The 15,771-nt window shown below is 41.2% G+C and overlaps 1 protein-coding gene across 7 annotated transcripts in view; it reads right to left on the bottom strand.

Annotated features, from left to right (window-relative positions):
• Nucleotides 1-15,771, bottom strand: part of ppfia2 (PTPRF interacting protein alpha 2) — a 262,245-nt gene that overhangs the window by 71,699 nt on the left and 174,775 nt on the right. The gene's annotated exons all lie outside the window — the stretch shown is intronic.

Raw genomic sequence — 15,771 nt, forward strand, 5'->3', positions numbered from 1 at the left:
AGTGTTCCCTTTATTTTTTTGAGCAGTGTAATATCATGATTGCTTACATTATATATACTATAACTATATTAGTACACATGAGCATAACAGCAGACCTATGTGATGTATAGGGTCCTTTTTTTTTCTAATAATTTGTAGGTAGTTTGACCTGAGGATGATCGGTCCCCCCTTGTGAGCCTTGGTTCCTCCCAAAGTTTCTTCCTCAGCTCTGAGGGAGTTTTTCCTTGCCACTGTTGCCCCTGGCTTGCTCACATGGGGGGTTTTATATGTTTCATGTTAAAACTCTGTCTTTTATGGAATTCTTTGAAGCTGCTTTGTTACAATATCAGATGTAAAAAGCGCTACAAATAAATTTGATTTGATCTGATTTGATTTGATTAAGAAAGAACAGAGGGGTAAAAAGGTGGTAATAAAAACAGAAGGGTAAAAAGGGGGGTAAGAAAGAACAGAGGGGTAAGGAATGTGATAAGAAAGAACCAAGGGGTACGAAAGGTTGTAATAAAAGAACAGAGGGGTAAAAAAGGTATTAAGAACAAGCAGAGGGGTAAGAGATGTAGTAGTAAAAGAACAGAGGGGTAAGAAAGGTGGTAAGATAGAACATGGTGGCAAAAGAGATGGTATAAAAGAACAGAAGGGTTGAGAGGGGTGGTAGGAATAAAAAGCAGAAGGGTAAGAATGACAGGGAAAGAATGATGTGTGCAAAAAAGCAGAAAATAGTGATTTAGGAGCAGAAACAGACAGCAAGAAAAATGGAGTAAGAACAGTAAAGTATGAATATTGGGTGAACAGAGTAAGAACAGTGGTGCAAGAACACTGGGCAAATACAGAGGGCAGGAACAGTGGAGTGTGAATGGTGAGGTCATAACAGTAAGGTAAGAATGACAGGACAAAAGCAGTAAAATGAAGGAATCAGGATGGGAGCAAAAACAAAAACAAAAAAATATTAAGAAAGAGGGGCTTGAATGGGGGACAGGGGAGTAAGAACAGGAGGAATAAAAATGGAAGACCAGGACACTAGCATAAGATCAGCAGGGCAAGAAAAACGAGGGAGAGAAAATGAGGTAAGAATGCAGAGGTATGATGGGTATAATATGTGTGCAAAAACAGGTGCAAGAAAAGAGGATAAGAATGGGACAGAAAGAACGAAGTAAAGGGGCAAGAATGGAGAGGGTAAAAACAGTGGGGTAAATATGTTCCAATTTGGCTCAAAAAGTTGAAATGACACTTTCTTTAATTTGGCAATATTGTGTTTGATACAGTCATGCCAATTAAGCTACAATGAGAGGGAATCGGAGAGAGAGAGAAAATGAGAGAGAGACAAAGAGATAGATAAAAGAGGGAGAGAAAGAGAGTGTGGAGAAAACGATATTTGTGTTATTTCAATGCATTCCTTTAATGAGGCTGCAATTAAGAGGCTTTCTGCTTCTGAAGGCTCAGAAAAGGGATTGTGGGTAATTTTTTCTGGATCAAAGATCAAACGGCTGCACACCTCCTGACTCCACAAAGAGCCGGGACGCCCAGCCTGTTCTCAAATCAGAAGTTTCTAGAAGCCCAAATGAAGGTAAAGCGTGTCTTGCTTTGATGTCGTTCATTTTGCCTCTTCAAAGCAGCGGCTAGAGTGTGTGTGTGTGTGTGTGTGTGTGTGTGTGTGTGTGTGTGTGTGTGTGTGTGTGTGTGTGTGTGTGTGTGTGTGCGTGTGTGTGTGTGTGTGTGGAGTGTATGATGCTGCTCTTCAGTGGAACTGACTGGCTCAGAGAAAGAAACAGAATAAAACATTCACAAGAAAGTTTTTTGTTTTTTCCAGCATATAATTATTTACTAGAGCTGTTTGGAGCAGCATTTTACAGGCTTCAAATACTCGTTGATAAATCCAAACAAGCACATGATTACTCATTCTCAAAATCACACTTTAAACAATGATATTTCACATGTTTTTCAGTTGGCAGTCTGACAACATCAGATACGCTTTCATTTTAATAAGTGCTTCAGTTTACACTGTGGACTGTGATACATGTGCATCTTATATCCATCAAAACATTGGCCTTTTTTTTCAATTGTGCATGAATAAAGCATAAACTCATTCTTCTCCAAACTCATATATCTCCAGAGAGATCCAGTCAAATCCAACCCTTAGACTTTCTATAGCTATATTTAAAATAATAATTTACTAAATTGTGATGATCTTGTTGCTGTGGCATAAGCAGAGCAGCTCCATCACTGTACTAACTGTGTGGAGGAAACTCTTCTCCTATACAGAGAAGATACTAAAACAGATACTGAAACTCAAGACTGTTAAGTCCTCTAAATGAACAGATCTGCTGTTCATGTTTTCAAATTTTAAACCTGTTTAATGAAAACAGAAACAGAGAAAAAGTCTTACTATACCTGTCTGAAACAGCAACGTGACAGAGCTGAGTCAATATTCACTCACCCATCCAAATCATTGAATTCAGGTGTTCCAATCACTTCCATGGCGACAGGTGTATAAAATCAAGCACCTAGGCCTGCAGACTCTCTCAGGAGCTCAGTGAATTCCAGCGTAGTACTGTGATAGGAAGCCACCTGTACAAGTCCAGTCATGAAATTTCCTCACTACTAAATATTCCACAGTCAACTGTCAGTAGTATTGTAGTAAAGTGGAAGTGACTGGGAATGACAGCAATTCAGCCACGAAGTGGTTGGCCACGTAAAATGACAGAGCAGGGTCAGCGGATGATGAGGCGCATAGTGAGCAGAGGTCACCAACTTTCTGCAGAGTCAATCGCTACAGACCTCCAAACTTTATGTGGCCTTCAGATCAGCTCAAGAACAATGCGTAGGACTGCATCCAAGCCCTACATCACCAAGTGGTGCAGTGGTGCAAAGCATCGCCACTGGACTCTAGAGCAGTGGTGACATGTTCTCTGGATTGATGAATCACACTTCTCTGTCTGGCAATCTGACGGACATCTCTGGGTTTGGCGGTTGCCAGGAGAACGGTACTTGTCTGACAGCATTATGCCAAGTGTAAAGTTTGGTGGAGGGATTATTATGGTGTGGGCCGGTTTTTCAGGAGTTGGGCTCGGTTGCAGTGAAAGGAAATCTTAATGCTTCTGCAGACCAAGAGATTTTGGACAGTTTCATGCTTCCAACTTTCGAACAGTTTGGAGATGGCCCCTTCCTGTTCCAACATGACTGTGCAGCAGTGCACAATGCAAGGTCCATAAAGACATGGATCAGTGACTTCCGGTGATGTCATGATAGGAGCAGCAGCTTGATTTTTGGCTGGGGGAAGAAACTCTTAAACACTAGCCATATCATTTTTCAAGTCTAATTAATCAATGCAAATTGCCGAAAGACAATGCAATGTCCACTTTAAAAAAAGATGCCAAAAAGAAAGGCAAGGTGAACAAAAAGGAAGATAAACGAGATGTGTCTTCACACACTCATGAGACAGGTACTGAAGAAAACATGGCAATGACATGTGCTTGCAGAACTGCACAACCTATGGAAGGAACACACAGAGGCTTCTCAAGACACGAAAATTACCTTATTCAGGTGGAGTCCTCCTTTGGTGTAGTTCTAAAGCGTACATCAAAACTTAAACAACAAGTAGTGAATGCTGAACAGTGAGTGATACGGAGGATAAAGCACTCTGACACCAGAGAGCCATTCGCTATCTACTTCACAGAGAAGCTAAACTATTGGCGAAGCGTGAAGCAAGACGGAATAATCTGCACATTTATGGAGCGAAAGAGGGAGAGGAAAGAAGCGATAGGATTAACATTATAACCGACTTGATGCATTCCTCTCTTGAATTACTGGAAGATTTGGACTTGCGCGTTGAAAGAGCACATCGCTTGTTGACCATGAAACCAGAGGATTCTGTCCCTCCAAGATCCTTTATCGTCAGGTTTTCCGACTATAGAGTTATAGCTATATATTCCGACTATATAGTTATAGCTATACTCCAACTTCTTCTTCTTTCGGCTGCTTTAGGGGTCGCCACATCGGATCATCTGCCTCCATCTTGCCCTATCCACTGCCTCCTCTACTTTTACACCAACCATCTCCATGTCCACCTTCACTACATCCATAAACCTTCTCTGAGGTCTACCTCTTCTCCTTCTACCTGGCAGCTCCATCTCCAACATTCTTTGACCAATATATCCACTATTCCTCCTCAACACATGTCCAAACCATCTCAACCTGGCCTCTCTGGCTTTATCTCCAAACTGCTCTACCTTCACCGTCCCTCTGATCTGCTCATTTCTAATCTTGTCCAGCCTTGTCACTCCCAACGAAAATCTCAGCATCTTCATCTCCGCCACCTCCAGCTCAGCCTCCTGTCTTTTAGACAGAGCAACAGTCTCCAAACCATACAGCATAGCAGGACGCACTACTGTCTTGAAAACCTTCTCTTTCACTCTTCCTGCTATCCTTCTGTCACACATCAGCCCTGACACCCATCGCCACCTACTTGCCTGCACCCTCTTCTTCACCTCTTTTCTACATTGTCCATTGCTCTGGATGGTTGACCCAAGATATTTGAAGTCATCCACCTTTACGACCTCTACTCCTTGCATCTTCACCTTTCCACCTGCCTCCCTCTCATTCACACACATGTGTTCCGTCTTGTCTCTACTGACCTTCATTCCTCTCCTCTCTAGTGCAAACCTCCACCTCTCCAGATTCTCTTCCACCTGCTCTCTACTCTCACCACAGATTACAATGTCATCTGCAAACATCATGGTCCATCGAGCCTCCTGCCTGACCTCATCTGTCAACCTTTCCATCACCATTGCAAACAAAAGGGCTCAAAGCTGATCCCTGATGTAACCCTACCTTCACCTTGAAACCATTTGTCACTCCAACTGCACACCTCACCACTGTCTCACTATCCTCATACATGTCCTGCACCACCCTAACATACTTTTCAGCTACACCTGACTTCCTCAGACAGTACCACAGTTCCTCTCTTGGCACCCTATCATATGCCTTCTCTAGATCCACAAAGACACAATGTAGCTCCTTCTGACCTTCTCTGTACTTCTCTACCAACACTCTCAACACAAAAATTGCATCTGTGGTACTCTTTCTGGGCATGAAACCAAACTGCTGCTCACTGATCTGAATCTCTCGCCTTAGCCTTGCTTCAACAACTCTCTCCCATACCTTCATGGTGTGGCTCATCGACTTTATACCTCTGTAGTTACTGCAGCTCTGCACATCACCTTTGTTCTTAAAAATGGGGACCAGTACACTACTTCTCCACTCATCAGGCATCCTCCTCTAACTCTCCAGGATTTTGTTAAACAACCTGGTTAAAAAGTCCACTGCCTTCTTTCCTAAACATCTCCATACCTCCACAGGTATGTCATCTGGACCAACTGCCTTTCCATTCTTCATCCTTTTTAAAACTGCCCTCACTTCCACCTTACTAATTCTCTGCACTTCCTGATCCACTATCTCTCCCCCCATTGTCCTCCTCTCTCTCTTGTTTTCCTCATTCATTAGTTCTTCAAAGTACTCCTTCCTTCACATGAAAGTGGATGATCGGGAGAATCTTCAGAGGGAACTATTGCATAATTCCTTGGTCTTGGCATCGAGGTCAAATAGAGCAGGCATATCAACAATGACGAATGCAGACTTGAAGGTTTCTGTTCAAGGTGAATAATGAACAGCAAACAGCTTTGAGATGTAAGTACGTAGGAAAGAAACTGTCAGATGGTGCCGGTTATAAACCAGGCTTATATGTTTGCTGGCTTTGTTTTTGTTGTATCAAAGAGTTAAATTTGGCTGGTTCATGTATATGAGGGGAAAAAAACAAAACAAAACAATGTCTTAAGGGCTTCCCTTCAGAGGATGTAGGCAAGATAATTTAATTTCATTTTATTTGGTCTTATTTCACTGTAGCATATAGGAAACTTTAAACACAGCATATTTGTTGTAAGTTAGTTGCGGTAGCACTACGTGTCTCCCTGGAGAGATAATAGTCACAACTCTCCGTCTTTACTGAAATTGGTTAGCATGATGTTTGTTAAACCAGCTGGGTGTTTGGAAGTCAGTTCTTATTTTTTCTTATGTACAAAGTTCTTTTTTCTTTTTTCTATTACGTTTAATGCTTGTTTCTACTATTGTAACAACTATTCAACTATTAACTATGCAGTCGTGAGTTGTGCTCAAATACTTCACATGTGCATTGTGTTGAAATGGAGATTTGGATTGAGAACAAAAGTGTGGGATAATATTAACACTTTGTGAGATTAATATGAATAACCTGACGATAGCTACCTATAATGTCTGTGGATTGTTTCATCCTATAAAAAGGAAAAAAAATGATATAGTCAGTTAAAGAAACTGAAATGCTCTTGCGGAAACTCACTTGTCAGAGGAAGAACATAAAAAAATTAAGAAGGGAATGGGTAAACCAAGGCACAATAGGGGAGGTGGAGGTGTCTATTATTAACTTGTATGCCCCAAATGAATATGATCAGAACTTTTTTGAGGAAATTGCAAACATAATTGCTGACAATGCTAAGTGCATGATAGTAGTAGGAGGAGACTTTAATACGGCACAAGATGGTAGATTAGATAGAACACCAGCAGAGAGAGGACCCCAAACTAAAAAAAAACAAAACAATTAACAATATAATTTCTGAATCAAACTTGTTGTACCGACTCACTGACCCATGGAGATCTAAGAATCTAAAAAGGGAAGGACTTCAGTTTTTTTCTAATGTTCATAATAGTTATTCTAGCATAGACTTCTTCTGTCTCTCCCAACAACATATGTATAAAGTAATAGATTGCCATATTGAAATGATAACATTGAGTGATCACGCCACCGTTGTGTTGAGTATAGATTTAGTTAAAGACTTTTTTTTTCAAATATTGGAGATTAAATGTCTCATTATTGATTAATACAGAAGTAGTGCAAGAGTTAAAACAGAATTTAAAAGAATATTTCAAGACTTTTTGACTATCTGATAATGGGGAGGTAACCCCATCAATCCTATGGGGAGGAGCTAAAACTGTCATAAGGGGAAAAATGATCCAGATTGCATCAAGACTGAAAAAATAAGACTAGAAGAGCAAATGAAATTAGAAAACAAAATAAAGCAATTAGAAATAGAACATAAAACTACAGGAGCCTACAACATCCTGTTAGAATTAAAAGAAACTAGGAAGGCCTTTGATATGCTCCTCACATATAAAGCCAAAGTAGCTCTAAGACTTTCCAAACAGAGATACTATGAGATGGGGAACAGAGCCAGTCGCTTCTTAGCTTTTCAACTTTGTAAAGCCCAGAATATTGCGGATGCCTTTGCATAATTCTACAAAAATTTGTACGAAGCCTAAATCAAAAACGATTAACGACAAATCTGAGGCCTTTCTTACTAGCTTACATTTACCTTCATGGTCAGAAGATGAAGCATTGCAAATGATATCAGACATTACACAAACTGAAATACATGAAGCCATAAAAAATGTAAAAAACAACAAATCTCAACAAGCGATGTGCTCTTTCAACGCGCAAGTCCAAATCTTCCAGTAATTCAAGAGAGGAATGCATCAAGATGGTCTTCCTGGGGAGTTTTATAAATGCATCATGGATGATATTGTACCAGTATTAACTAGTCTTTAATAGAATAGAATAGAATAGAATTCAACTTTATTGTCATTGCGTATGTCACAAGTACAAAGCAACGAAATGCAGTTTGCATCCATCCAGAAGTGCTTAGCAGAAATATAAATATGTATGTTACAAATGTGCCCTGTGATGGACTGGCGACCTGTCCAGGGTGTATCCTGCCTTCCACCCGAAGACCGCTGGGATAGGCTCCAGCACCCCCCCGCGACCCTGACGGAGAAGCGGCTTAGAAAATGGATGGATGGATGGATGGATGTTACAAATGTACAGTAAGTATAGTATATACAGGTTAAAAATATGAGGGGGTATAGACATGAAGGGGGTTATACAGGTTATAAACAAGAATGTACAGGTTATAAATATGTAGGGGTATAAAGTACTATGAACTATGAATAAATATGAAGGGGTATAAAGTACTATGAACAGGTTATAAATATGAAGGGGGATAAGTATGTACTTATGAACAGGTAGAGTATTTACACAGTATATACAATAATGGGCAGTATATACAGCAGATGTAAGTTCTGGTAAGTGGTGTTGAGTGGTGTTTAAGTCTGTGTGTTATTGGTGTGTGTTAGGGTACAGTCCATTGTTATTTGTTTAGATATCAGGAGGCAGAGTGTGACAGCTGCTGGAAAGAAGCTGTTCCGGTACCTGGTGGTCTTAGTCCGGAGGCTCCTGTAGCGCCTCCCAGAGGGCAGGAGGGTGAAGAGTCTGTGTGCTGGGTGACGGGGTTCTTTGTTGATTTGCCCAGCCCTCTTCAGACACCCCTTCCTGTAGATGTCCTCTATTGCAGGAAGTGGTGCACCGATGATGCGCTGGGCAGCTTTCACCACCCTCTGCAGCGCCTTCTGGTCTGAGGCAGAGCAGCACTCGTACCATACTGTGATGCAGTTGGTCAGGATGCTCTCAATGGTGCAGCGATTAAAGTTCACCAGGATGTCTGAGGACAGGTGGTTCATCCTCAGACTCCTCAGAAAGAAGAGGCGCTGGTGAGCCTTTTTACCAGCTTGGAGCAGCTGGTCGTCCAGGTGAGATCCTCGGAGATGTGGACACCAAGGAATTTGAAGCTTGTCACACGCTCCACTGCTGTCCCCTTGATGTGGAAGGGTGGATGTGGGTCAGCATTCCTTCTGAAGTCCACAATGAGCTCCTTAGTTTTATCAGCGTTGAGTAGAAGGTTTTTTGTGTCGCACCACTCAGCCAGACGATCCACCTCCTCCCTATAGGCTGTCTCATTGTTGTTTTTGATGAGGCCAATCATCGTGATGTCATCTGCAAACTTAATGATGGTATTGGAACCATCGACAGGCTTGCAGTCATGGGTGAAGAAGGAGTAGAGGAAGGGACTCATCACACAGCCTTGTGGTACACCGGTGTTTATGGTGATGGTGGATGAGCAGTGGTTGTCCAACCGGACATGTTGGGGTCGGTTGGTCAGGAAGTCCAGTAACCAGTTGCACATGAGGGAACTAATGCCCAAGTATGCGAGTTTTGAGGGGATGACTGTGTTGAATGCTGAACTGAATTCTATGAACAGCATCCTGACGGAGGTATTTTTATTGTCCAGGTGTGAGAGGACAGAGTGTAGTGCTATGGAGACTGCATCCTCCGTGCTCCTATTCTGGCGGTATGCAAATTGGTGGGCGTCCAGGGTGGGGGGGAGACAGGATTTGAGCTGTGCTAGTACCAGCCGCTCAAAGCACTTTGTGATGATGGGGGTGAGGGCTACCGGGCGGTAGTCATTCAATCGGGATGGTTTGGAATTTTTGGGTATCGGGACGATGGAGGTGGTTTTGAAGCAGCTTGGTACCACAGCACGGGCCAAGGACAGGTTGAATATGTCCGTCAGCACTCTTGCCAGCTCTCCAGAACATGCTCTGAGAACACGTCCAGGGATGCCATCAGGACCCGCAGCCTTGTGGACTTTAATCCTGCCCAGCGCCGCTCCTATATCGGTGGGAGAAAGAGCCAGTGGTTGGTGGTCTGCAGACACATCTGCCTTGGTTGCAGTTGTTGGGTTCCCTCTCTCAAAATGGGTGTAGAAATTGTTGAGCTTGTTGAGGAAGGAAACATCAGAGGAGGCAGGCGAGGGGTTGATGGTCTTGTAATCTGTGATAATCTGGAGTCCTTGCCACATACGTCGGGGGTCGGAGTTGGAGAAGTGTTCTTCTACCTTCCCTTTGTAGTGGTGTTTGGCCTTTTTGATGCCCCTCTTTTTGAGGCCTGTGCATCTCCCGACCTGGAGGCGATGTTGCGGGCCTTCAGCAGGAGACGAACATCCCGGTTCATCCAAGGCTTTTGGTTGGGGTACATGGTGATCTTTTTCTGGGTGGTGACACTGTCTATAGTGGTGAAGATGTGGTCCAGTACAGATGAGGCGTACTGATCCAAGTCTGTGTGAGTGAACATATTCCAATCAGTGTTTTTAAACTGGTCCTGGAGCACAGCGTCTGTCCCCTCTGGCCACACTTTTATCGTCCTCACAGTGGGTTTCACACATTGAATGAGTGGTGAGTATCGAGGTGTGAGGAAAAGGGAGAGATGGTCAGATTGTCCAATGTGGGGGAGGGGTGTTGCTTTGTATGCCCCAGGCAGGTTGGAATAAACATGGTCCAAAGTCTTGTCCCCTCTGGTATGGCAGGAGACATGTTGGTGGAATCTGGGGAGGACTGTTTTCAGGTTGGAGTGGTTGAAGTCACCAGCAACAATAAAAGCAGCCTCAGGGTGTTTGGTCTGGTGTTTGCTAATGGCTGCATAAAGTTCTTTCATAGCCAGCTTAGCATTAGCATCCGGCGGGATATACACTACAGTGAGTATGATGGAACTTATTTCTCTTGGGAGATAATGAGGTCTGCATTTGACCGTTATAAACTCCACATTAGGTGAGCATTGTCTCTCGGTAGTAGCAGAGTCTGTGCACCAAGCTTTCTTAATATAAATGCACAAACCTCCACCTCTGGTCTTGCCGGAGTCCTCTGCTATTCTATCAGCGTTGTCCGGGCAGCCGTTGTTTAGGCATGTTTCTGTGAAAATCATGACGTTTGAGTCCATAATCCGTCTGTCGTATGTGATGGAGAGCCGTATTTTGTCCATTTTGTTAGCCAGAGAATGGACATTGGCGAGGAGTGCGCAGAGTGTGCAGCCTCCGGTGTTCTGGAGATCTCTGGAATGAGTCGGAGATTGGCGATAAAACTGTCGGAGGTTTGAGTTCTGATGTCCAGATGCTCCTGTCATGCTCTCTTCAAAGATGATCCACCAAAAACATGGTCAGAGGCCATTATATCAGTGATCCACAAAGAATTAGTTTGTTGTGTAATGATCAAAAGCTATCGACCAATATTCTGGTGAAAAGGATGCAAAAAATTATAGTAAAATGAATTAATCCTGATCAGACGGGATTTATCCCTGGGAGACAAGGAGTTAATAATATAAGGAGAATACCAAATGTTATAACATGTGCCAAGAAAAATATGCAGAACTTGTTAATAAGTTTCTTGCTCAAAAAGCGTTCGATACTGTGAGCTGGCGATTTTTGAATAAAACACTGGGTGCAATGGGATTCCATTCTGTGTTTGTGGAGTGGGTAAAGGTTATATATACTAATCCAACAAGTCATGTGTTAGAGTGAAAGGATGTTGTTCAGATTTTTTTCTGTTTGGAGAGGGGGGTTCGACTGTCTTAGTCCTCTGCTCTTTGCTGTAAATAGTGAACCTCTAGCAGCATTAATAAGACAAAACCATAGCATTAAGGGTGTAAATGATGGTGACGTATTGATGTGTATCACTGATCCAGTTTCCTCAGTCCCTGCACTGATAACATACTCAAAAGAATATGCAAAGCATTCAGGTTGCCAAATTAACCAATCAAAGTCAAAGGCAATGATGATTCAATTTCCGTTGGTCAAATCAAGGGTTCAGATACCTAGGAATTGTCATAACTCCTGACATCACAACTGTTTAAGGCCAACTATGGGAAACTGATGGATGTAATAAAACGCAACATTAGAAGATTGGAAATTCTCCCCTTATCTTTAGTAGGAAGAGTGGCGACAATACGAATGAACATACTACCAAGACTGCTTTTTCTGTTCCCGTCTCTATCCATAGAAGTCCCTATTTCTACATTTAAAATAATCAATAAATGGTTATCTAAATTTATATGGCAGAACAAAAGACCTAGAAGTAAATATATATAGAAACAGGGTTTTAAAAATGGGAAGAAAAAGGTTTAATCATATACGATCAGTTATTTGAAGGAGGTAACCTGATGTCCTTGGAGCAGATTCAACATAAATACAACCTTCCAGCTGTTGATTCCTGCAGCTGAGGCATTACTTAAAGGCACGTAAAGAATGAGACAAATGATGTAATGCTCCTTCCAAAATAGAATACTTTATGTTAACAATTTAAGGGACTATTAAAAAGAAGATTATATCACACATATATAAGATATTACAAGAATATTAGTGGATAACTGTTTGGACATTAAAGAAAAATGGGAATTGGAGATGAATACTATAATTCTGATAAAAACTATGAATTATCATGTAGAGAGGGATTTAAAACAATTAATAGCCCAATTTAGAAGGAATTTGAATGGAAAGTTAAGATGAGATTTTTCAGGACGCCTCACATCAAAATTTAGTGGCACCTCTGATCAGTGCTGGAGGGGCTGTGGCCTGGTAGGAGACCATACACACATATTGTGGGACTGTCCAATGTTATTAGAATACTGGCAAAACATACACAATGAAATTAAAAGATGCCTAAATATAGAGTTACCCTTAAAACCATCCTAACCAGAAAATGTAGGAAATAATAATCAGACATCATTACTGAGAGTCCTTCTTCTAATTGTGAAGAAGATGATTACGGTTTCCTGGCTGAGACCACAGCCCCCAACAGTAATACAATGGAGGGAAAGGGTTAAGGATGTTTTCTATATGGAAAGTATAACTGCAAGATTACAATTGAGATCAGACATATTCTTGACTAAATGGTCCTCCTTAATTACATATTTGTTTTCAACAGATGTCATCTAAGTGAAACAAATCTGTATGTATGTGCTTGAAAGTTTGTGAACCTTTTAGATTTTTCTATATTTTGGCATAAATATGACCTAAAACATCATCAGATTTTCATACAAGTCCTAAAAGTAGATAAAGAGAACCCAGTTAAGCAAATGACAAATATTATACTTGGTCATTTGTTTATTGAGGAAAATGATCCAATATTACATATTTGTGAGTAGCAAAACTATGTGAACCTGTAGGATTAGTAAGTAAGTAAGTAAGTAAGTAAGTAAATTTTATTTATATAGCACATTTAAAACCAAAGTGCTTCACATAAAAAAGAAAACAAAAAGAATTTTCACCTTCCGAACACCACTATCATACCATGTACAGACCTGATCACACAGCAATGTTCACACAACAATGTATAGACCTCAGTCCACAGATCAACGACTGCTAAACGCTAATTGATAAAAATGTGTTTTAAGCTTTACTTTAAAACCAGTCACAGATGGCGCATGCCTGATGTCACTTGGAAGGCCGTTCCAAATTCTTGGTGCAGCAACAACAAAAGCACGATCCCTTTTTTGTTTAAAACGAGATTGTGGAACAGTTAAAAGTGTTTGAGAAGCAGACCTTAAAGATCTTGAGGGTACATATATACAAAGCATGTCCTCAACATATGCAGGTGCCTGGCCATTCAAAGTTTTAAAAACCATCAATGCCATTTTATATTGGATTCTGTAAAGCACTGGGAGCCAGTGTAAAGATGCTAAAATGGGAGTAATGTGCTCTCTTTTCTTTGTACCAGTTAATATTCTGCCCACAGCATTTTGAACTAGTTGTAAATGAGCCAGAGATGCTTTGTTAATTCCAAAATATAGTGCATTACAGTAATGCAGTCAAGATGTCATAAAAGCATGAATAATTCTTTCCAAATCTGGAGCATTAAGAAATTATTTTAACCTGGAGATTGTCCTAAGCTGGAAGAAACTGGCCTTGACTGTTGCATTTATTTGCTTATCAAATTTTAATTCAGCATCAAAAATGACCCCAAGGTTTTTAACTTGAGTTTTTATAAAGGGGGTTAAGAAACCCAGATTTTCTTTCAAACTCTTGGTTACTGTGGGGGGACCAAATAAAATAACCTCTGTTTTATTATCATTCAGTTGAAGAAAACTCTGCAATTCTTGATATCCATGATACATTCATTGAGTCTTCCTAAACAGTAATGATTTCCAAGGTTTAAAGGTAAATATAGTTGTAAATCTCCTGCATAACAGTGAAATGAGATGTTATGTTTACGAATCATTTGCCCCTGGGGGAGCATGTATAGCGAAAAATGCACAGGGCCTAAAATGGACCCTTGTGGAACCCCAGACGTCATGGCCGCAGATGAAGAGAAGTATTTCCCAATGTTCCCAACAGAAAAAGTTCTACAATTATTATAGGAGATAAACCAATTTAGAGCCAAACACTTGACCCCAACACAATGTTCCAAACCCTCAATGAGTATATCAGGATCAACAGTGTTAAATGCAGCTCTCAAGTCCAGCAAGACCAGGACAGAACAATCACTAGAATCAGCATTAAGTAACAGATCATTAGACACTTTTAAAAGAGCAGACTCAGTACTATGCAATGCCCTAAACCCCGACTGAAAAGTTTAATAAATTTTGTTATTGTTTAAAAAAGATTCACGTGGAGTAAACACAACTTTTTCAAGAACTTTAGTCAAAAATGATAGTTTTGATATAGGCCGGTAGTTACTCAGAACCCCTACATCCAGATTGTGCTTTTTTAGGAGGGGCTGAACAACTGCATGCTTAAAACTCACAGGAACTGCACCAGATGCTAAGCTTGCATTTATAATTGATAAAACATCAGGTCCAATTGTGTCAAAAACATCCTTAAAAAACCAAGATGGAAGAATATCCATGGCAGAGCATTTCATGTGAGAAACAAGGTCAGATAACTGTGCAAAGGAAACCGGTTCAAATTTCTCAAATGTTGGGATACCTGGCTGAAAGGCAAAGGGCTGAATCATAGAAATTGAGATATTAGACCTAGCCTTTTCTACCTTGGCCACAAAGAAATCCAGAAAATCTTCACAGCTATTTAGAGATGCATCTGGGCTGTAGCATGGAAGAGGATTTTACCAGGAGAGCGTGGTTTTGTGCACGACAGAAATAGCGCAGCTTCAACTCTCTGTCCGGCTCGTTTTCCCCGCTTTCTCTGGCGTTTCCTTTTCTGTGTGATGCAACAGTATGTCCATTGTAGATCGTACTTTGAGCAAAGCTTCACGGTCATATTGAAGTTGAATTGATGATACTGTAGGAAACTGGTGGACGAGGCACACAAGCACAAACACACATAAAACGGGTAGGAACAGACGGCACGCCGACAAACACACTGGCATCATCTTGTTCTAGTGCGATTAGACATTCAGTGAAGGTGAAATTAGAGTCAGGTGTTTTCAATCAATGGGATGACAATCAGGTGTGAGTAGGCACCCTGTTTTATTTAAAGAACAGGGATTTATCAAAGTCTGCTCTTCACAACACATGTTTATGGAAGTGTATCATGGCCCGAACAATGGCGATTTCTGAGGACCTCAGAAAAAGAATTGTTGATGCTCATCAGGCTGGAAAAGGTTACAAAACCATCTGTAAAGAGTTTGGACTCAGACAGATTGTGTACAAATGGAGGATATTCATTGTTTCCCTCCCCAGGAATGGACGACCAACAAAGATCACTCCAAGAGCAAGGCATGTAATAGTCTGCGAGGTCACAAAGGTTCCCAGGGTAAGCAACTGAAGGCCTCTCTCACATTGGCTAATGTTAATGTTCATGAGTCCACCATCAGCAGAACATTGAACGAAAATGGTGTGCATGGCAGGGTTGCAAGGAGAAGCCACTGCTCTCCATAAAAAACATTGCTGCTCGTCTGTAGTTTGCTGATCATGTGGACAAGCCAGACGGCTATTGGAAGAATGTTTTTGTGGATGGATGAGACCAAAATAGAACTGTTTGGTTTAAATTAATAGCGTTATGATTGGAGAAAGGAAAACACTGCATTCCTGCATAAGAACTTTATCCCATCTGTGAAACATGGTGGTGGTAG

Source organism: Pygocentrus nattereri, chromosome 1 (assembly GCF_015220715.1).
Source record: "Pygocentrus nattereri isolate fPygNat1 chromosome 1, fPygNat1.pri, whole genome shotgun sequence".
NCBI lineage: Eukaryota > Metazoa > Chordata > Actinopteri > Characiformes > Serrasalmidae > Pygocentrus > Pygocentrus nattereri.